This window comes from Alosa alosa, chromosome 24, assembly GCF_017589495.1.
Source record: "Alosa alosa isolate M-15738 ecotype Scorff River chromosome 24, AALO_Geno_1.1, whole genome shotgun sequence".
In the NCBI taxonomy this organism is placed as follows: domain Eukaryota; kingdom Metazoa; phylum Chordata; class Actinopteri; order Clupeiformes; family Clupeidae; genus Alosa; species Alosa alosa.
Window position 1 is genome coordinate 296648 of NC_063212.1, and position 23421 is coordinate 320068.

Here is a 23421-nt window from a genome sequence, read left to right on the forward strand (position 1 = left end):
ATCATAATATGAAATGTCCCATAGTCTGGAGTGAGACTATTGTCAATTTCATGCGAGATTGATAGAGAGAGGGAAAGTGACTGACAGAATGACAGGCAAGTGATTGGCCTCTCTTTGTGCTATTTTTGCAGACCTATCTATCAGTTGTTTCTGAGGGCGGGCGTTATCTCTCACCTAGCCTACTGCCTGCCTGCAGCAGCGCTATGACCGAGGAAAATAAGAAAATGTTGGCTGACAAACACATTCCACATGCTACACTAAAGTGTATATCTGAATATAGACTCGAGGTAAAACATCACATTGTTAGGCCAACACAGTCTCACCCCTAGTGACATATTGAGGCTTGGTCACTGCCCCTGTCGTCAACAGTTGAAGCAGAAGGTACCCCATTGCGTCACTCCTGAACGATGAAGGCCGCCCCATAGACCTGAACGTAAATCCCTCGACGTCTTTTAACGCATAGGGCTGTCTAATAGACTTGAATGTAAAACCTTCACCGTCGCATTCTGACGCTGGGGTCAGTCAACCAATAGCCTAGAAATCTAGACGCACCCTAGCGGCAGGGCTAGTCTAACAACTCTCCGTTGGCTTGTGAGCTCGAAAAATTAAACTTCTATCAGGCCAATCAAATCGTGTATAGAGTTGTTAGGCGGGCTTAACATAATGATTGATGGCAGAGTTGCAACGGTTTGGCTTGTATTCCCTGCTACTTGAAAACAAATAAGATGGATGTTGCTGTTGGCGAACAGTGTGACACGAGTTAAGCTTTTATTATGTTGGCAAAAGTTTGAACTAGCCAACTAGCTCCGCCGGTAGGAAACACATGGGACTCATAGCTGTCCTATTGCGTGCAGAGGGAATTTGAAAGACAACCGATTATCCCGCCCCTCGCGCCTGACGAGGGGAACATTCGTCTACCTGGGAAAAGAGGGGAAGAAGAGGAAAAGAAGAGAAAAGGGGAAAGAAAGGAGTGTGAATAAAGCAGGTGGATATATCCGGACATTTTAATCATCACAAAAATTTCTGCAAAGTGTATTTTATTAATTTTCAGATATTTGGGATGTATTTGCCGCCGTACCACTAGGGGCAGCACACATACTTTTTATCTTCATGCCCATGTAATGGATGCCAGCTAGCTTAGCTGTGTTTGTGGAACCAGAGAATGTCTAATAGGAAGAGAATTGGCACTGTCTGGTTACTTCCGGTTTCTGGACTGGTTGCAGTTCCTCCTCAGATTCCACTTGAGGGCGCTCGCAGACGAGTGCAGAATGCATTGAGGTCTATGGAGCTTTACCCCTCAATATCCACTTTTCTCTGGATATATTTTTTTGAGTAGTAATTTGAATGTTGCATTCGCTAGGAAAGGCAAAGAAAATACACACTGTTGATTGTTATATTTTTTGAAGTCACGTAAGTCTTCTAAAAAGCCTTTCAAATATGTCAATGACGTCATTCATTAGCACAATCCTAGCGTGATATGGGCAACAACGACCCAACCTGTAAGAAATGAAAAGGACTTAAGTACTCGTTCATTCAACTTTAGATCTAAAATCTATATTGAACTTGCATAAACTACAATAAAATCTACGATTCTTCCACGACAAGCAGGTGAAAGAGATACATTTAGCCATCTAGCTCCACAGACCCCCATTCAACCTGCACTCGCCCGCGATCACCCCCAGTGGAATTCTAATGGAACTGCAACCAATGTCGATACAATGAGGCTTAATAGGAAGTGCCAAGGCTCTCCGTAGACGGGCTCTGAGAGAACCGCCACTCTCTGGAAACTTCCGGTTTCTGAACTGGTTGCAGTTCCTTTTCTGGTTCCACATGAAGGCGCTCACGAATAAGTGCAGAATGAATGGAGCTATACCCCTCAAATCCACTTTTATTATTAAAAATGTTACAAGTATGCAAATTCATATGTTTACGGGCATTTAGGTTTTACTGTGTTGTTTTGTTGCAAAGACATGCAAGAAATTCTGGGCCTAATGAACAGTGGTCGGCAGCACTCCATACTATTAATATGAACAGGTGTTTCTGTAAAAATAGGGACAACAAACAGCTATCCCTGTTACAAAAACGAGCTGGTAATCGCTAATTGAAGAGGGAACTATGATAAAAAGATTGTTTTCCTAAAAGCATGGAGTTGACGAAAGAATAAGCAGGAATGTCACGTTAATGTTAAATAGTCTACTGTACATCTGAACGCTAGGTGGCAATGTTGTATTACATTTCACTAAATGCGGTGGAATTAGTGTGAGCTTCGCAAGTAAGGAAGATGCCAATATTATGTAATTTATCATGGGAAATTATTGGAAATGTTATTTCTTGTTTATTCTAATTGCAAACCACACACATCCATTCGTAATCACACTTACACTTTTAATACCTTGGAAAGACTCTCATTTCGTCTATTTGATGTTGCCTAGCAACGCAGCCTTCAGAGCAAAGATTCTAGAACAGGGCTTCAGAGAGACACGTTTTGAGTTCGTGGCCAAGTACCTAAAATATCGTTTCCATGTGTATGTGCTGGATGGTGTGCATCCTTTATGAAAGTAAGTGTTTTATAGAGTTACAGACATAATGAGTCATGTTGTTAACCTGACCCTAGCCAGATGAATTTCGCTCCGCCTAGCTCCACTCATCCATTTGGAACCGATCCATTGAAGTGTTGCTTCAGAAGGCTGGGCCTAATCAAAAAATGCTTGCATATGATTGAATAAGCCACTTGTCCGTCATCTATTGACGTGCTACTTCAACCAGGGGGTCAAGAGCGTGCAGATTAGCTTCGGCATGTTAGCATACGCCATGTTCAAATATGGCGCTGCATGGAGCATTTGGAACCAGCTCCATGCACGAAAATCCGTGTTGGGCACGAGCTCTCATGCGCGTACATGTTGGTAGGCGGGTACCTATCCAGCGGCTACAGCCAAACGTTATTCAGTGCGTATTTCTTGAGGAGCCTATGAGAAGACGTACATATTATGGTTGTTTATCCATCATATGACAAATAAAGAAAATTGTATTTATCTTGTTTCGTTGTTGTTTGTCCCAAACAAACATAGCCTAAACATGATTAGACAATAAATTACACAACAGCGGCATAAAGACCTTGTCTCGTTACACCATGGGTCTCCAACACGTTGCTCTCAATATAGCCGCCCCCTTTGGAGCTTGCCAGAGGCTGAAGCACTAGGCTACTACATTTAAACACAATTATTGCCGCCAAGGCATTCAGCCTACTTAATTTAATAAAAAGTAAACCATGCATAATTTTAAAAAAACTCAATTTAGGCTACTTCGCTATGCAATAAGGTTTCCATTAGAGCACAGCGCCGTTCAATGAATGAAGGAAAGGCCTTGTCTCTAATAAACAGCTGGAAATTCCAACACTTTTTCAACTACACAAAACTTTACAGTGATCATCAAATACCCTCTAGATTTAAATAATAATAATAATAATAATAAGCTTTATTTGTATAGCACCTTTCATACACAGAATGCAGCTCAAAGTGCTTTACATTTGAAGCATGTAACACAATAATAGTCAGTCAGTCATTATCAATCACTTTTCTTTGCTGTTTATGATCTACTCAGCAACATATCAAAAATATAGAAAATGGCGTCATAAGACTGGCAGCCTTAACCCTCTTACCCCCACAAGCACGCCATATGGCAACTGTGGCAAGGAAAAACTCCCATATTCCAGGAAGAAACCTTGAGCAGAACCTGACTTAATAGGGGAGCCCATCTGCTTCTGGCTGGCTAAGCCCTCCAATAGTAGCAGATGTAGAATAATCTGAAAATGTAGTCTACAGGATAAGATGAGTTAACTAAAAGCTTTCCTGTACAGGTATGTTTTCAGATCTTTTTTAAAAATAAAAATATAAATTATAAAATATAAATAAAAATGCCCATCAGTCTCAACATTTAACTATATAATAAAAGTCAAAAAGTAAATTAAATCCCATACCAAAACCGAAAATCGTCTGCGTTTGATAGCCTGGTATGCGCTCCAAACAAAAAGCATGTCTCACAATAGCATTACAATGTAAGAAATAAAGGTCTGCCTCGAATAAGCCTACCTCAAATAAATACCTGTGCTTTGCAGCCTAAGTAAATAGCAGACTCCGGACATAATTTAGGATTTACGGAAAGTATGCAATCATACGATGTTGGACGCCTGGCGATGCTCTGGCCGTCTACTCTGCCTCTGACACCGCTGCCTCATTTGGATGGTAACTCCACAGGTGAGCACGAAGATTGGATGTCGTGGATGCGTAAGTAAACTGTTTTTTGCTGAGTCCGCAGACAACATTCTCTTTAACCGTTACTAGCCATCTGCGGTGTACAACTCAAAGTAAAGACACCACATTTTAGATGAGTTGGGGACGTAATTGTCTGCTCAGGCTGACCGTTGTGTGTGTTATCTTCAATACTATCTTCAATAATATTGAATATCTTCAATATTATTTTCAAAACAGGGTGGCTAATGAGGGCTCTGGCTCCAGTCATTATTGTGGCTACTGGCTATTTGGTCATGGGCCAACGCTAGAATACGTTTAGAGCACCAGTGAGATGGCAAACAATAAAATAAAAAACAAACTAATCATAGACTGTAAAAATGCACTACACTTGGCACTAAAAACCGAATAGTTTATTTATAGTTCGACACAGATATTTCACGTCATGTTCGAATGCATATTTGCAGCAGGACAGCAGGCAGACTGCTCTTAGTTAGAGCCGCTGTTAACCAATGAAATTAAGTTGCGCTTCAGGGCGACTTCACTCGGACTCCATGCGCGTTCCTGAGCAACTTTTTCTTCTTCTTGTTATGAGGCAAGGACTTTATGTGCATTATCGCCACCCTCTTACTGGGGGACGACTCTCTTTTTACAGAATATCCAATAAAAATCAACGTTGGTCCATGCGTCATTTCCACCCAGATAGGAATTACCTTTGGACCGGATCCGCATAAAAGCCTCTAGATCCGGGCGTAGCTTACACACAGGTTCTGGCTATGGACCAGATCTGTGCCAGTTAGACTTTTCAGCATAGCATTCCAATCCAAGCAGTCAACAGTCAGCAGATTTGGCCCAGATCCACTTACCACATAAGAACCAAAGCTTCCACAAAGACAGTTCACTGATGTGTCCCACATCTGTAATACGGACCCAGACCACCTCTAAACTTGGACTTGTTGCTAACGTTCTATGCATTTATTTCTCAAGCAGGTTTACTGAACAGAGCCGAACGCGCCAAGTGAGTGAGGTCCGTCCGTTTGAGAAACATGATGCTGATTTGGCCCTCCTCAGTACCACGGATTACAGCCACAGGCACCAGAAACTGTTGGAAAAGAGCAAATAAAACTTTTGTGGGGTGCCCATTGCCAATTTCCTTATTAAATCCTGATTTGTTAAATCTTACAATTGAACACTCCCACGTAGCCTATGTAACGGGTACCGTAGCAACGGCACCGTGGTGAACAGATTGACTCCTGTAACACAGGAGAGAAACGAGGAGACAGCGTGTCAGGTTCAAGCTCTCTGCAGTAATTTATTTAAGAATCTTCTTCAGCAAATACATCTCTATTGTTAATAATCTTTTTATGTTTCACATATTGCATATTAAATGTCTTTTTAACATTACAATGAATTTCAGTGTCCATGTCAATACAAAATCCAGAATACACCTCTAAACACCAACTGCATGTTCACTTACTCTTTGTGCGTGTATTTTACACTATTTATCAAAATTAAATGTAAAGACAATGGTAATATTCACCAGCTATGTTTAGAATACTTGGAAACTTCCATTCACCGTGTTTTATCAGTATCACGTGAATACAGTACTGCAAATCATGCTCAAAACTAACTTCATGTCATTTTAAACTGTAACCATTCTTGTGTAAACTCAATGAGCAACAAAACATTTCCAACCGATGGTGGGGAGCTAACATACAGTGAGCTAACCAACACTCGTTACATTGCAAGCTCATAAAAATATCTTCGCGTGTGTACGCAGGTGGGACAGTGTGTGTGTGTTAAGCTAACTTGCCCTCTCGTTTCAAACTCGTTACAAACAAAATCATAAACAGACTCTTCGAAAATTACTTCACTAAAACAGTCCACTCATATCCCAAACACATTTCAGTATGGCTAAATCCTAGTTCTGAGGTGTTTTTGTACATTTACCCACCTGTAACACTGGAGAGAAACGAGGAGACAGCGTGTCAGGTTCAAGCTCTCTGCAGTAATGAGAACAATTCACACTTCACGCAGCTAAGCCCAATCACCCGACCCTGCCCCCTGCTGGCCCGGAGCAAACACCACACAATTCACTTTGCAGAAATTACATAGAAAAGAAAACCCTTGGGATACTTCGCTTATTTGAAAATTGTGTTCAAATAAAAGACAATAATTCTGAATGTTATTACACAAATACACAATACAAAAAAAACACTTTTGTGGTCGTCACACCTACACAAAAATGGTTAATTCACTAACAAAGTATAGGCTTGTCTTAAAATGGAAGATTCACCACATAACTAAAAAAAAATAAATTAGCAACTGTCCACTATCCATGTGCATTGATATTGCCATCGTGGGAAAAAAACGTCGTGGGGGGTAAAAAACCGGCACTGGCGCACATAAGAAGATGGATGCCAACATGGGTAAGTATATTGCTTTTTAATACTATATTTCGTTGTCAATGGTGTGATTATGGTGAATATAGTGTGAAATATGGGACTATGAAAGTTTCTGCTTGAAGTTTTTGTTTGCCCCATGCCACTATTTGCTGCTAGCAGCTATTGTAAAAGTGCTAATTACCAATCGTTCGAAATTTCTTAAAACAACGATGTTTTTTAATACTTCAAAAGAACATTTGCTAAATGAATCTTACATTTTTCAGTAGCCACAGGTGTGTAGATTTGAACAAAATCTAGTTTGGTTCTTACCGGGACTTTTTACTGCCTGAAATATCCTATTTTGAAATCACGAAATCAGTTTTTTGACCTGCTAAAATACATTTCGTGAGTCACCAGTTTCTGGAATGAATTAGCCAGTGGGTCCAAGTGAATTATTCCAGAGCTGCGTGAAATAATTTTTTCGCCACGAGGTGGCAGCTTAAGTCCGCTGTAGCATTGCTGGTACACAGGGCAGCTGACTGCATTCAGAGGCTTTACAACGGCAGTGATTGGCAATGAGTGCGCATTCAAAGTATATGCGCGTCTATGCAAGTGAAACTGACAAACTCGTGTGTAGGCTAAGCAACGATATTTAAAACATTGAATAAAGTGGATTCCTGTTATGTTCATGAAAACAGTATAGCGATTGGATAGCCTAATAAATCGCGACTTGTTGTAGGCCTAACAGTAGCTCATATCATAGCAAATAGCCTATGGCGATATTGAAAATAGGCTATAGCCTACATGTTTTAAAGCCTGTGTTGCAGGTTAACCACCACTGTTGATTAATGGGTACATAAAGCACTCAATATATGTATATCATTTTTAAAAATGTCTCCAAATGGTGTTAAATGCCAGTTTTTGTTGTTTTTAGCATTAGTGGGTTTTTTTTACGCAATTCGGTGATGACATCACTTTGGGGACTACATGATCTGCGCTTCATTCATTTCAATGGACATCGCCGGTTACACTTTCAACATAAAGTTTGTATATTTACACTTCGAATTTATATCACAGCTACCCTATGATCTACCAATGGTAATAACGGTGCCTGATATCAATTTAGTAATTTTTCTGAATTTCGGAGGTCTCGTTTTGGAGGGTATGTTTTACATTCATTCCTATGGGAAACGATCGCGGGTTACACTTACACTTCAACATAACGTTTGTATATTTATTTTGAATTTCTAATTTTATGACAACGACCCTATGGTCTAACAAAGATAACAATGTCTTCCGATTTTTAGTTTAATGCAATTTTCTGAATTTGAGAGGCCTCGTTATGAGGCTACATAATGCACCTATTCAGTTCAATGCATATGCTTATAACGTTACAACACTTTTTTTGTTACTGTCAGTGAACAGCACCGAATGAAAGTCAACATTTTCTTTATATCTAGTGATAGTGATCATGTCAGTTCAGATAAGTAGGCTACCGGGCAAACTTAGTCAGAAGATCAGAATAAAGCATCATGATAGCTAGCTATGGGCTAACTTTTTAGTCCCACCTGTGAGAGCCACCCCAGTTGTGGCAAACTTAGCTTCTAGCCGCCGCGATTAGGCTGGTCTGTCTTCAGCATGAATATTTTTGATAACTACTGCTCGTGATTGATTGCCATTGACATCGTCAGGGTACGACTTACCAAAGAGGGAGATAATATGGGCAAGTCGCAGTTTTGCAGGTGCTTGTGTGGGCTGTGCCGTCCCGATGGAAACTGTGGTGGAGAGCTGCAGTAACTAGGGAAACGAGTGCATTTTGGCCGCTGGTCGAGGAGCTCCCCGTGACCAGCATGATTATGATCTAGCTATCTATCTACCTGTCTATATGCATATCTAGGCTATCTACCCAAGCAGCAAAACACGTTATTTGAACCAAAACAAACGTTTTATTTAGGTTGTATTTTGGTTTCAAATAAAACAGACATGGGTGAAAATCACAACGTTTTTTCACGCACGTATCTGACACTTACTTTCAACATTGAATGAAGGTGATGGTGTGGTGTTATTTTTACACCAAATACTAACGAGGGGAAAATGTGTGGAAAACGTGCCAGACACGTCTGATGTTAACCAGAGGCAAAACTGCGAGCACACCGGCAATTATGCGACTGCTGGTCCGCGGAGTGAAATTATAAGCCCGGTGCGCAATTGATTGCGCAACTGCGGGCCGACAGAAAAAAACGGTAATCAGGAAGAACAGAAATAGCCTACTTGCTAATTCGTTGTCATTAAACATGGAGCAAACAATTAAATTATGGTGTGAGCGTTCGTCGAATGCATGAATGCATTTCATTAAAAAGCATGTCAATTTTTTCTCCATTTGCCTACCAGAGTATGATAATTGCATGCGGGAAACATCCCAAAACAATAGTACTCATATAATTGCTGTTGTTTTTAGATCTAATGCAACCATGCTTAAGTAATTAACTATTCTAATTATATCATACATTAGTAGCCTAAAGCAGTCCTCTGATGTGCATGTTTTCACAAACTTTTCGTGAACAATGTTATAACATAACTATAGCACTGTAAACATTGACTGCTTTGAAATGAAACTGCATGTATAACTATACGATAATAAAAGTAATTGTTGTAATGATAATCACAAGGATACAAGGATACAAGGAAGTTTATTGTCACATGCATATAGTTACTGGAAGTAAGAAATGCAGTGAAATTATGTCTGGTGTCAGCCTATTTCTGCATTAATGGGGGAACCAACCGCCAGGGTCTTGGTGTGTGTGTTGGGGGATGACAGGGGAGATGGGATAGTGTGCTGTGTATGTGGGGAGAGGGCAGTGTGCAATATGTGCATTGAGAAGCTTCCTCATGAGACAATGTCCTGTGTATTGGGGGGGGGGGGCAGTGTGCTTTAAGTATGTTGGGGGGGAGAAGCTTCCTGATGAAATAATGGGCTGTGTATGTGGGGTGGGGCAGGGACTTACTATTGCAAGCAGAGTACTGTATGTAATGTATGTGAGATGATGACAGTGAAGATGTGTGTGTGGGAGGAGGGTGGAGCAGTGACTGTGTGTGTGTGTGTGTGTAGTGTGTGTGTGTGGGTATAGGTGGGGCAGTGTGCTGTAAGTATGTAGAGGATGTGTGTTGGAGAAGATCCTGAAGACAATGTGCTGTGTATGTGGGGTGGGGGGGCAGTGCAGCAAGTATGTAGAGGAGGCTTACTGTAGCAAGCAGTGTGCTGTATGTATGTGAAGTGATGACAGTGATGATGTAAGTGTGTGTGTTGGGGATGGGGTGGGGGCGGGGGGGCAGAAAAGGCTAGGCAATCAAGGACATGGGTAGATGGAGGAGAAATCAAAAAATAATAAATAAAAAGTGTGCAAAAGTTGGAGAAAGTCGATATGTGTGTGTGTGTGTGTGTGTGTGTGTGTGTGTGTGTGTGTGTGTGTGTGTTTTGATGAAATGAAATAAGAAAATAAATAAAAGGTCTGTAGCATAGGGAGAGGGATGTAAAAGTGCTAAAAGTCTTGTAGGTGTGTGTGGGTGTGTGTGTGTGTGTGGGGGTCATGAGTGCTGAGGAGTGAATGAGTGCAAAGTCAGTATAGTGTGAGTTCAGAGTTGGGAAATGTTTGAGAGTGCTGAGGAGTGAATGTGTGCAAAGTCAGTATAGTGTGAGTTCAGAGTTAGGATGGCCTGGGGAGAAAAACTTCTCCTGAGTCTCTCAGTTCTGGCTTTGTGACTACATAGGCGCCTTCTTGATTTCAGCGGTAGGAATAATCCATTGTTAGGGATGAGAAGAGTCCTTCAGAATCTTTTGGGCTCTTAGGAGTACTCTTCTGGAATAGATATCTTGTAGAGGAGGGAGTTGAGTTCTTATAGTACGCTCAGCTGAGCCACTACTCTCTGCAGAGTACTACAATCTCTAACTGTGGAGTTCCCATACCAGGTGATGATGCTACCAGTTAGAACACTCTCAACCGCTGAAGTGTAGAAGGCCTTCATGATGGATGTAGAAACTTTGAATTTCCTTAGCTGACGAAGGAAGTAGAATCGTTGTCTGGACTTCTTCAGAACATATTGAGTGTTAACAGTCCATGTTAAGTCTTCAGTAATGTGGACACCAAGGTATTTAAAACTTGTGACTCTCTCTACAGGTTGCCCGCTGATCATTAGTGGGGTGTAACTGTAGTTCTGCTGCTGCCTTCTGTAATCCACTACCATTTCCTTGGTTTTATTGATATTCAGTGTCAAGCTGTTAGATTGACACCACTGTGCCACCTCATCAACCTGATCCAAGTAGAACTGTTCATTGTTGTTACTAATCAGGCCCAAGATCACTGTGTCATCTGCAAACTTGATGATGGAGGTATGACTACTGTTGGCTTTGCAGTCATGTGTGTAGATGTTGTAGACAGCAGTGGACTCAAAACACAGCCTTGGGGAGCACCAGTGCTGATGGTTAATGAGTCAGATGTCAGACCCCCACTCTAACCACTTGTGAACGGTTGGTGAGGAAGTCAAATATCCAGTGACACAGGGTGGTGTTCAGTCCTAAGGCCTTCATCTTTGTGACCAAGGTGAGAGGTACTATCGTGTTGAATGCTGAACTAAAGTCAATGAACAGCATCCTCACATAATTCCCATCCCCCTCCTCCAGGTGAGTTAAGGTGGTGTGCATGAGGTTTGAGATGGCATCCCCTGTAGACCTGTTGGCTCTGTAAGCAAATTGAGGGGGTCAAGGAGGCAGGGAGGGATGAGCAGATAATGTTTTTCACAAGCTTCTCAAAACACTTCATCACTGTAGACGCCAGGGCTACTGGGCGGTAGTCATTCAGACATGATGGACTTTTGTTTTCGGGTACTGGAACAATAACAGACTGCTTGAGGCAAGTAGGAACTGTCTCTTGAGCCAATGATGTGTTAAAGATATAAGTGAACACAGGAGCTAACTGAGCAGCGCAGGATTTCAAAACCCTGTTAGAAATTCCATCCAGTCCAGTAGCTTTTTTCTACAATTTACCTAAAGGCATTGCTCACATCGGACCTCAGAGACACAGAAAGGTGCATCCTCATTTGCTTCACATGCTGCAGCTAGTCCAATATAGTCTGTGTTTTTCATGTCAAAGCGAGCATAAAAAAGCATTAAGTTCATCAGGGAGGGCTTTACTCACATTCATCATAGGAGGGGACTTTCTTTCAAAGCCAGTGATGGTTCGGAGTCCTTTCCACACTCGTGCTGGATCACCCTCCAAGAAATCAGCTTCAACTCTGTCTCTATAGCCGCTTAGCATCTTTAATAGCTCTACGTAAACTATAAGATGCTGCTTTGTAATCCGTCATATCCCCTGAAATAAGCCCAGCATTATAAGTCATGGTGCGTGTCTTTAATGCCGTTCTCACTTTCTATCCACCCATGGCTTCTGGTTAGGGAAGCTTCGATCTTTACAGTTGGGATGATGGAATCAGTTAGCATATTGATGTAACTCAATGATACTTCCGTAAACTCATTGATGTCAGCAGAGTTCGTCTTGAACATCTCCCAGTCAACGCTGCTAAGGGCGCCCCTGTAGCCTGGCTTCCGATTGGTCAGTCCAGCTTGACCTCCTTTCGTCACTGGGGGTCCGTCCGACTTCTCTGTTTGTACATAGGCAGTAGGAAAACAGCGGCATGATCTGATTTTCCGAAAGCTGGTAGAGACTTCGCTTTGTAACTGTTCTTGAACTGTGTGTAGCAGTGATCCAGTGTGTTGTCACCACGTGTAGGGAAGTGAATGTGTTGAATAAATTCAGGCAAGGACCGGTTCAGATGTACTTGATTGAAATCACCGGCCACAATAAGCGCAGCTTCAGGGTGCGCTTGTGTATTTAACACTTCTTGCAATTCTGAAACCGCAGCATCTGTGTTGGCTTGTGGAGGAATGTAGACAGCGTTGAATATTACCGAAGTAAACTCACGGGGCAGGTAGAAGGGTCGACAGACGATCGCTAGATGTTCTAGATGAGGCGAGCAGGACTTTGAGAGAACGGTGACATTTCTAGGATCACACCACTTGCTGTTCGTCATGATGCAAACACCGCCACCTTTCGATTTTCCAGATTCCTCAGTCCTGTCAGAGCGAGCAGCAGAGAAAAACTCCACCGGAGTGATGGCACTGTCCGGTACAAGTTCAGTTAGCCATGTCTCAGTAAAGCATAGAATGTTACAGTCCCTGATGTCTCTTTTTAAAACTGTATCCTCGCTTCTTAGTTCATCCATCTTGTTCACAAGAGACTGGACATTGGCTAGGAGAATGCTAGTCATCTAATTCCACTGAATTATTTTTGGAATCTGATCCCTTATCATACCTGTTCATTCTTACTCGTTGCTCGACTTATCGTGACTAAATTCAAGATGGCTGCAAACGTTAAACTTCGTGGAAGATACTGTCTGTATAAATCGCCTTGTAAGTAAACTACCAGTGCTTTTTCAAAGTTCTCAATGTCTCGTTTTAAATGTCAGGGCCCTCGAAGTCTACCAATGAAGTGTGGAGATACATTGAGCCTCGTGAAATGGGTGTAAAACAGTGATTTATTTGCATGGTTAGCCCGGATGCCGAAGCACCACTACTGAAAAAGGTGTTGGTAGCATCGGCTAACTAGCGCCAGATTTTGGAGTGCAGGGGACAAGCCGAGATGGGCTATGAGACATACGTTCACACTCGGTATCATGTTTCAATACACTTTTTTGTCTCTTTCACCTGATTGTCGTTGACAAATCTCAGATTTGATTGTAGTTTGTATAACTTCAACATGGGTTATAGGTCAAAAGTTGAATGAACGAGTACTTATGTCCTTTTGATTTCTTACAGGTTGGGTCGTTGTTGCACATAACATACTAGCATTGTGCTAATGAATGACGTCATTGACACATTTTAAAGGCTTTTTAGAACAATTAAGTAACTTTAAAAAATATAATACTCAACCAAGTGTATTTTCTTTGCCTCCCCTTTCAATACAATACTCAAATTACTTGAAAAAAAAAATTATATCCCCGAGAAAAAGTGGATTTTGAGGGGTACAGCTCCATAGACCTCCATGCATTCTGCACTCGTGGACGAGCGCCCTCATGTGGAACCACAGAAGGAACTGCAACCAGTTCAGAAACCGGAAGTTTTCCGAGAGTGGCAGTTCTCCCCTTATTAGACATTCTCTGGTGTAACCCATATGAAATGGTTAGCCTACTGAGCCATTATCAGCATGAAAGATGTTGTAGCATAGTTTGACCTCAGGGTGGCGCACGCACACCATTGTCAGCTGTTGTTATGCCAACGTCAGTTTGTCGTTACGCTTTGACACTGAAGGAAACCCAAGCCTAACGTCCGAAAGGAAAAAAGGTACTAAATACTTTGAAATCGCTCAATTCTTTCATAAATGTAATCAAATGTAATACTAATAAGTTGTTTTATATCAAAGATCAATCCAGAAGTGAAAACCGACGTGAAGCCAGTGCTCAACGTTATGCTTTTCACCACGAAGCTCAGGTAAGCAGAGCTACTTGGTAAACTTGAAAATGACAGTTAGCTGCTAAGTAGAATCAAATGCTGTGATGTAGACCATGATAATTACATTTTTATAAAACCAATCGGAGTCTGTCAAGTCAGTTTTATTTGATAAGCAACGTTCAGTTACTTATATTCAATGGCTTAACCAGCAGTGTAGATCTCTAATATTACTATAGTTTAATACTATTTCCAAAATAGTTTGGCTACTTCTGTTAGCTGTAGGCTACCGCTATACTGGAAGTCTGTAGGGTTGGCTAGCTGGCTAATGCGGGCTCGTGCCATGGCTTGCGCCCTAGTGAAATTGTATGAACGTTGGTAACGTGATCAATAGTAAATGTAGCGTTACCATGGAAGCCATTCATGGAATTCATCCTCTAGGTTGATTCTCCGGTTTAAACTCATTGTTGTTTTGTTTTGATCTACTATTTTTATGTAAAGAAGTAAAGAAACATAGAAATAAGCTTACATCATATATGTTTGTATTGTTTTAGAGAGGAACTTCAGCAGGCCATTGCATTGGATGACCTCGAGCGGCACCACGGCAGCCCAAGCCCGACATCAAGCCCAAGCCCGTCACAGTCGCTCTATATATAGCCTATCGATTTATCTATAATCTGCGCTGTCTACTGCTGAACAATCCCTTACTCGTCTCTCTTTACTCCTCTCGTTACTCTCAAGGGTCTCAAGGTGGGTTTTGGTCTGTAGCCTCCCCAAGGTGACGTAATGCAATGCATTGTGGGGGAAAGGAGAATCACTTCAAACGCTGTGAAAGTAGGCCTACCTGCTTTTTTGTATTATATTCCGTTTTGTGATACCCAACAACATCAAATACAATGGATAACAGTTTAAATGTTTATTACCAACAAGCAAATTGTGCAAATTCGTTGGAAAATGAACCCTGCAACACGGCCTTTAAGTTTCACTCACCTCGCTGGAGTGCGCGCATAGGCCTATGCCTACTTGCCCGTCCAAATAGAGGGCTTTCCTTTGTTTCACGGAGCTCTGTGATTAACGGGAGGCGCGAATGAAGTGGCCACTTCTAAATGCTACCCACTGGCCAGTTCATTCCGGCAGAAAACTGCTGACTTACTTAAAAACTCACAAACTGACTGACACAATAGCCTATGCTAGGGTTACTTAACAATCAAAATGTACTATTTTAGCAGGTCACAAAACATTCAAATAATTAAAACTAGTTTCCATGAAGAAAATCTATGTGTCGAAAGGGAGGATCAGTCAAAAAAGATTATCATTTAAACGCGGATCGATCAGTTATCCGCTATAAAATCCATCTCTGAATCTCGAAAGCAGGAGTTTCTTGTAAATATCTCCTTTAATGTGCACTTTGAATTAAGTAGGCCTATTACCATGGGAACCGCCTATTAACACTTATGTTGTATGTTAGAATATTCCAGCCTAAAAATTACTTACTCGAAAGCTGTTGGATGATCTTTTTTTTTTACCGCTTACCTGTGGTTTTATAATGATAGGGTGTCATGTTTCATGGTCTAACAATACAATTAGCCTAGTTTAAAGGTGCGATTTGGAGGATTGTTACCGAACGCTCTGTTGGCCAAAAAATCAAAACACTGGTGAACGCTTCAAGACTACCAGACGCGAGCCTCTTCTGGGTTGCCAGATGTAATGAAGACTTAGCTAACGTTAGTTGACCTTGCAGCTGCTTTAACGCTTTCTCCAACCATGACCCAGCTACACATTACGGAAACAGTGAAAACAAAAATACCTCTCTAACCAACGAACATATTTAGCTGAAGTTAGCGATGCAGATGAAGTTTAGCATAGGCTACCTGTTGTGGAGAAATATGGCCAGCTCTGCGCCAGACTTGATATTCTTCGCTTGATCTAAGACGCCACCATCTCAGGAAGCTCCTCCAATGTCCACTTAATTTGTTTCTTGTTTTAATTTTGGAAATTTGCCTGCCTCTTGTAGTATGCTCATGACTACAACTGACAGCTGTTGACAGTTGGCCTTTGCTAATTTGGCAACCCAAATAGGAGGACGCAGCTTAGCCCATTATTAATACGCTTATTCTAGAATTAATCGCTCAAAACATAAACTAAAAATTCCAAGAGATTCCTACCAGAACTGATTTTTTTTTTCATGGGTTTTATGGGGGTTTCACGGGTTAGAGTAATGTTGTCAAATAAGCCATTACTTCAATTCATTGTGTTTCCTCACTCTCTGACAACATATGGTGATCATTTTTGGAATGGTTACAGTTTATTTTCCATTATTTCCTACATACTGGACCTTTAAGCCGACATTCGGTTATTTTTTACCGATCAACATTTCATCACTGATTGAAAATAAAGAAAGGGTGAATAATAAATTATATTTAGCGTAATGTAAACCGATATTGCCTGCCCATAGGATGCCCTACAGTACAGTGCACACTAACGTATAATCTTGTTCCATAGGAGCGGTACGTAAGTGTCCAGTGACGGCCCAGGCAACAGACACAGACATCCACCAGTGCACCATACGCTGGTTCGCACTGGCGCATGACCGGGAGGGGGGCCGTAGCAACCAGCGTGAAGAACAAGAAGAAGCCAGCTACATTTTGGATTTTATGTTTTTTGTTCATGTTTTGAATGGAGGGGGCAAGCGCCAGCGTGATGAAAGAAGCCAGCTAAATCTTGGATTAATTGTTCTATGTTCATGTCATGTTTTAAATAAAGATTTTTTTTAATGTAAACATTTTCTTCGATTCTGATGGGGTATTGGGCTATGCAGCAAGCCTACAGCAAGCGACAAGTGCTATGGTTGTTATAGGGCAAAGCCTTGGCATTTGTATGATGTGAATGATAACATTATTTTTTTTCTCATTTACATTCTTCAGCCAAATATAGCAAATGCTCAAAATTCATGCAATCATTCACATCATAGGCTTACCATCACATTTTATTAGATGTTACAAAAAAATTATTTTCCATTGCCCAATATTCTGAAATGTATACTTTATGGATGGCCTATGATTATTGCTTCTGACTGTAGGGTAATTAAATATAAGGTAGCCTAAATGATAGACTAAACATCACGTGAGGCTAACTATAAATGCCTAAAAATAAGGCATATAGCTGGCATCGATCTGGTACGGGGATCCAAGCCGCTCCTGTATCGGACTGGGCCAGCGCTGTTTCCATTTCCAGATCAGATCCGCGGAAACGGAGCCTGATCACTTTTGGCCGATGTGCGCTTTGGACGCTGGACCGCGGTCCGCTTAATGGATCAGACGCTGATGGAATGTTAGGGTGGGCCAGCTCCACCCCAGTGTGGTTTTACTGTTTTGGTACAAGAGTGGCCACGCTGACCCATCTCCGTGCAGAGCCATGAAACTAATCCTGACCATTTTTGGCCCGCTGGGCTTTTGGACACTGGACCATGTCCGTGAGATGGATCTGGGCCGAGTCGCATGGTAGGTGTGGGCCAGATCCACCCCAGTGTGGTTTTGCTATCTGGGCAGCTTTGTAACTTGGCGCATGGTCAGAGCCGACTGGCGCTGGATCCGAACCCCAGTGTTCAAGATGGCGTTGACCATGAATTGGCCGGATTTACTAGCCTAGCCTCCACCATTCATTTGTATGGAGGGCGGGACTTAGTCACTCTCTCCAGTTATATATAATACCTCCATGACTTCAACCACTCACATCGGGTTTCACCCGCGGGACGCTTAATAACAGTCTCACAGTCGCCACGCTTATGTCACATCTATGAAACTCCCCGCTTCTAAGGCCCTGATTGGCTGAACCATAAAGTCGGTTGCAGAAATCACTCTCAATTCGCCTTATTCACCCGGCTGCGATAACGAGGCTGAGGGGTACACTTGCCATTACACCTCAGTCCAGCAGATGAAGAATCGGTGAGCTTTTTTTGGCAGTTTGCAAACGGAGTGCATTACCACCACCATCTGCTGGACTGAGGTGTAATGACAAGTGTACCCCTCAGACTCGTAATGGCCGCCGGGTGAATAAGGCGAATGGAAGAGGTCCCAGATGGATGTGAGTGAAGCTAGGCGGAGCTAAGTGGAACGAAATTCATCTGGCTAGGGTCAGGTTATCATGTTGTAGTGGTCAACATAAATGTGCACCTTCTGTTATTAGAATGCTAAGCGGAGAAGCATGCTAAGCAGAGATTTAACATCATTCATTTCTTGTGTGGCTAGAAGCTAGCTATGTCATAGGGTAGCTAGGATAGACTCCTATTTTTTTAATAAGAGTAATTCAGGAAGCATTTTAACCCTAAGAGTAGCGCCTGACCCGACAAACACGGGACGTCCCCTGGACCTTATGCCGACATTCACGACGTCCCCGATTGGTTCCGAACGTCATGTTCTCTAGCAGACGTTCCGGTGACCTTATTGACGCCTGAGCAAGTTATCGCTTGTTATGGCATGACGCCCGTGCAGGATTCTTTGGGACGCCACCGCCAGGTCCCTCAGATGACATTTGCATTTGGTCATTTCAAATACCTCCTAAGAACCCGACAATAACGTTATACCGGGGACATGGGGGGGACGTTTGTTTATTTACACATCCCACACAGCAAAAGGACTCCGCGGCGGATCCAGCTGCGGAGGTATGACGGCTTCCGGAACAGACCCAAACGGACCCGTATCGGAGTCCAGATGCTCTCAGGAACGGATCCACACGAAGGCGGATCGCTGGACCGGCCAGGCTCCGCGACTGCATCCACTCCGCATCCGGGCGATAAACCTTACCTCCTCGGGCGGTCCGCTTTGGGGATCCGCAATCGATACATACATCCGCCAAGGACCAAGAACGGACTCAAAGGCTCATCTGGCCCGGGTCCGCTTTTGGATCGGTTTATCTCATTTTCAAAATTCCTTCTGTTCTTGCTATAGGATAAAAACTAGGCAACTATAGGATAAAAGTAAAACTATCACTAGGCCTAGCCTAGGCTTCTACAGCAATATAGGCTCACGATTAATCTGCATTGCCTCAGATTTTTAACTTAACAATACTGTCAATAAACCTAACAGAAAAGGTTTAAGTCAAGACATCAATTTACTGTACAAACGTGATCACTACTCAATGGAAATATAAAATGGACATTTATGGAAAGTTACAGGTTATAAGTTATTCTGTTTTTGTTAATTGCCTACATTGCTCAGGCTACTTTTACATTCATTTTGTGGTCAAAACCCTAATTTAGTGCTTTATAGGCCTAGGTCAGTGCAGACATGAAATATTTTATCTAATAGGCTACAACTTCAATGAAATACTGCGCTATGCACAGCTAAAATATCAGAAAATGAATAACTGGTGAATGACAAGAAGTTCAATAAAAAAAGATTGTTTAATGCTTATTTCTCCTATTACTCCATTTGTGTGGATGGAGGCAGAACACATCTCCTCGCTGTTCGGATCCACCGCTGAAAACACCGATTGCGCGGTTTGTGTGTCCGCGGGCAGACCGCGGTCACCATGTTTTTTCCTCACAGCACCTGTAATCAAACAGACAGATATGTTTATGTTTATGGTATGTAGCATCCAAAGCCAAGTATGCTTACACAATACAATATATGAGATAGGTATTAAGGAGATTAAATTTAAAAAAGAAACATGATTACAAAGCCCTCTGTTCGCTGCACGCTGAGGGCTGGTGTGGGGGTGGAGGGAGTTGAGGAGGGACTGCCGCTCCTGGCCCATAGTGAGGTGGGCAAAAGCATAGGGGAAATTATTTTTATTAAATGGTAGTATGAAATTGTAAAATTGTATTAAATTTAAAATTTTTTATTAAATCTGTTAACCATGACTGATAATACACATGGGGCCTTCTATTCACTAATAGTTCAGAGATCAGTCCCTACCTTGAGTAACTCTCCTCAGATGTTAAATGCAGGTGCAGGGAGTTGAGGTGGTGAAGAGTGTTATGTCCTGCCCCATGGTGAGGTGCTAAGGGAGATAAATGGTTGTGATCTGTTAACCATGGTAGGCTGAGAGCTACAGGGCCAAACAATGGCAAACAAAAAACAAATCTCTGGTCATGGTGGGGACATGAATTTGTATGTTTCAATATTTTGGTATGCACTATCTATATCAACTCCATGAATGGATTGACATTGAAATCAATGTGTTTCAATACAATCTGATAATAATGAATGAACTTTTTCAGGCAAAATTGCATGAATGCAGATGTTTTAACTGACAAAATATTTGGCTGAGATTTTGAAAGTAATGGATAAAGTATGCAGAAAATCTCAGATGGTAATGCAGATGCAATCTGTTGATCTGACATGGAGTGACTACTGCTGTGTTAATATAGATGGGGCCACTGTATTCAATATTATTTCAGAGATCAGTCTTTACCTTAACAGTTTTCTCCAGGTTGAGGGGTAGTGACTGCTGCCTGGCACTCGCGCAGATGGTGGAGCTGGAGGAATAGATACAAAGAGAGGGAATGTCTTTAGCACTAAGAATGTTAACTATATCTCTAATATTAATATTATGATTTAGTTATTTCAATGTTAAGAGATTATTACTTACTTTGCCAGTGCAATTGGTTTGGGCTTGAGGCTTCAACCGATATACCAGGCGAGTTGAAAGGTACCTCAGAGATGCAAAGTCACCATTTTCTGGCTCTTCACTGTCATCAGAGTCCCCTAAACGATGGCTGTTACATAACGATATCATTATGGTTATTGCAATCCCAAAATTTCCAAATATACATATAGTACAAGCATCTCTGGTCTATTTTGAATGCTACGGGAATGTGTTCACATTACATTTTAACAACCCAGAAAGTATCTTTACTTTGATCAAGCAAACCCAACAGAGGCAATTGTAACGCTAGATGCTAGAATCCAGCCGATAAAAAAGTTGACGCTTGCAGAACAAACAAAATAGAAGATGGGGACCAAGTTCCATACAGTTAAATTACGTTAGCATAATAAATCACAAACCGATGCCAATAATTGTCTGAACCGAATTTAAACAGTGATTAAAATGCCGAGGCTTTCATTACAAAGATGGCAGATAGACACTAAAGTTATGTATGAGACCAAACTTGGCAAAATGCAAACGTTAATGCACAGCTAGCTAGAGGCTAGGGCTAAACCATTACCAGTGAGTCAACATGCTAAAGTTGTAACGAGCTATCATAGCAGAGTGCTTCACTGACTTCATTGACTGAAATACCAGTGCCAATATCACCTTAATCAAGGTTTGCATCGCAAACATGATTTCAATATATGTATAGCACTAATAGACATTAGCAATAACTTATGCAATTTGCTTCTAGCAGCATGCTAGCTAGCAGCTATATGCCGCTAGCATAGTAGCACTATATGGACAACAGCGACACATTAAAACAGATGTTTCATTAAGACCAGACTAATGTTAAATAACAATGTGTGTGTTTTTAAATCACACTACCATAACATATTCTGCCGAAATTGCTATCCCATTTTAAATCAGATAGGCTACAGACTCATATGAGCATCACAGCTAACAATAACGTTAACTTTGCACAAACTGTTGCACAAAATGACAAACGTCTCTGGTTGCACTAACGCTAACGTTAGTCCTAATATCAAACAACGCCATTACAATTAATAAACATGATGATTATAAAACCACAAAGGCCAATGTTTAGCTATTGTGAATGTCTTAATATATTAATAAATATCACTTACTCGAGATGGTTCAGCTTAACCGTGTCCCAGCAAAGAAAAATATCCACTAGTATGACTCTTCTTGGCTCTTGGTGTACAGTCATGTTCAACCGTTACAGTAAATCTTGGCGTCCACGGGATCCGACATGGGTCCACTCAGGATCCGCTGTTTGACAGCAAATTTGGGGTACGCCTGGATATGAACTGATCCTCTGTGCGCACCAAAATGAATCGACAGTCACGCGGGTTTGAAGCGCCTTGAAGGCGGATCCGCCTAGGAGTCTACTGCTGTGTGGGATGGCAGTGGAGTTGAGAGCGCTCTGGCTACTGCCTGCAGGACGAAGACCTCACATCCATGCACGACTTCACGTTACACGTCTGGGGATGACTAAAGTATCTATCTATCTAGTCTCTAGCAGTAGCTGCATTAGCCTACCGTAGTCTAAGGCAACATATCATACAGTTTATGAAGTTGTGCGTCTATACGCACAACTTCATAAATTGGGAAAAGGGTTGTTAACGTTATGAAAATGTCTGCGAATTATGTAGCACATACATTTTGAGTTTAACGTTAATGTATAACGTTACAAACTAGGGAAGGGATTTTATCAAATTCATGTTCGCTGATGCTTGGTGTAACGTTAGCAAAGTCGCTGTTCTTAGCTTCTAGCTTAGCCTACAATGCGCATTTCTTCAGATAACTGTCATTACGTGATGCATGTAACATGCTCTAAATAGGCAGTGGTTTCCCAGTAAACAAAATAAAGTCCTGGCGACGTCCCCTAAAGGTCCCCTGGCTTAACGCCACCTCCCACCGACATTGTGTAGGGTTCCCTTTACACCACACGGACCTCTGTTCGAGGTCTAAAAGACGCCCATGAGACTTTGAGAGGGCTCCTGTAATGGTCATCGCGGCGTTATCGCCGAATAACGTTTATATTTGGATGATAAAAAAAAAAAGGTAATTTTTTTTTAAAAAACATGAAGCGATTTAGTATGGTAGGCTATTACATCCTGTAAGTCTCAGCGTTGCTAGGAGAGAGGTAGACGGAACATGAACACGCATCAACGACTTCTTCTACAACTACACAATCAACTTCACTCATCTCATATTTTCACGCAGGTATGAAATCACGTCCACCGAATGCATTACACTAATGATGAGTAGACATGTACATTTATACCGGGCTAGGATGTGTTGCTTTCACATCGACGGTGTCATTCTCTTAATAAACTAATACGACGTTTTAATGGGCATATCCCGTAGCATATTGTTCAAAACATCATCAGAGTAGGCCTAGGCTAGCCTAAGATAAATTGTTCAAACCATATTGTTTCAAAATATTAAAAATACTAAATGAATTAATGCATGCTGGGAAGCAAAACTCAACATGAAATAAAGTACATGAAACATAACTAGAATGCATTGACGTTATATCCACTCATTTTCTTGGACCTGTGATCAAACAGGGACAGCCTATAAATGTAAGCCTATCTTCCTGGAACATTGCAGATAAAGAAAATGTAGGCCTATTGTTTCTTCTGAATGCTCGTTGTAGCCAACTTTAAGATGA

General features: G+C 41.7%; 1 long non-coding RNA gene across 1 annotated transcript; it reads left to right on the forward strand.

The window, feature by feature from the left end:
* Nucleotides 1–13946: 13946 nt before the first annotated feature.
* Nucleotides 13947–14854, forward strand: LOC125289705. Its single transcript, XR_007192678.1, has 3 exons — nt 13947–14024; nt 14104–14171; nt 14684–14854. It is a non-coding gene; the product is annotated as an uncharacterized LOC125289705 (long non-coding RNA).
* Nucleotides 14855–23421: the final 8567 nt, after the last annotated feature.